Source organism: Suricata suricatta, chromosome 8 (assembly GCF_006229205.1).
Source record: "Suricata suricatta isolate VVHF042 chromosome 8, meerkat_22Aug2017_6uvM2_HiC, whole genome shotgun sequence".
Taxonomy (NCBI): domain Eukaryota; kingdom Metazoa; phylum Chordata; class Mammalia; order Carnivora; family Herpestidae; genus Suricata; species Suricata suricatta.
The window spans coordinates 45997071-45998143 of NC_043707.1; positions in this window are offsets into that span (position 1 = coordinate 45997071).

The window sequence follows — 1073 nt, forward strand, 5'->3', positions numbered from 1 at the left end:
GGAGGCAAAGTCCTTTCCTTCAGAAAGCCTTCTTTCTTCCTCTCAGGAGTGGCTTCTGAATGGAACCTTCGAGATCAAACACTCCCCTCATTTTTTAAATGAAGAACCCAAGGCCCAGGGAGTAATTGACCCTAGATAGTCCCAAGAGAGTGGCTGAGTTAGGTGTGGCCTTTCAAACTCCTAGAGCAGTGTAGGGGAGAAGCAGTACTTCTAGAAGAGACAGCTGGTCAGGTTCTGCCTCTCTCTTCTATCCACCTCTTATCCTATCAGCTCTTTGTAAGTGCCTAGCTTGGGACGCGATGAAACTAATTGGCCCAGAGGCTCAGCCTTCACAGACCCACGGCTGCCAAGTGTGGCCGGCCTCGAGGGGGATTTGACACAACCATGGAAGCTTGGCCCAGCCACTGTGACTCGAGGCAGCAGATGCATGAAAAAGATGATGTAAGTCAGTACTTTGAGCCAAGAGTGCTAGCACTCTGAACAGGCGCTTGCTGAACTGAATAAACACCCCATTGCAATTAAGGGCTTTAGAACATGAGTGGGAGCCTACACCAAGTTAGCGTTTTCCATGGGGAACAAAAATTTGGGAGATCAATGAAGCAGGGATCTGGAAAAATAAGTCCTTTTGGGCCAGCTTGCACTAGAGCCAATGTGGAAACAATTGTAAGCACACATCTTTGTCTTTCATTATATCCCAGGTCCCCCAGAAAGCCACTTAGCTGCCACCATCACTGCATTCAAGCCAGCTCTTCTTATTGTCCAAGGTTCCTCCTAGACCGTGTCCATCCCACCATTGCAAATCCGTCTTCTCCTGTCCTGCAGCAGAGAGATTACCTCCTGCTTTAATTTTATTTTTATTTTTACTTTTTACTGTTTATTTTTGAGAGGGAGAGAGAGACAAAGTGCAAATGGGGGAGGGACACAGAGAGAGAGAGAGAGAGGGACACAGAATCTGAAGCAGTCTCCAGGCTCTGAGCTGTTAGCACAGAGCCTGACGCGGGGCTCGAACTTGTGAACCACGAGATTGTGATCTGAGCTAAAGTTAGATGCTTAACCGACTGAGCCATGCAGGC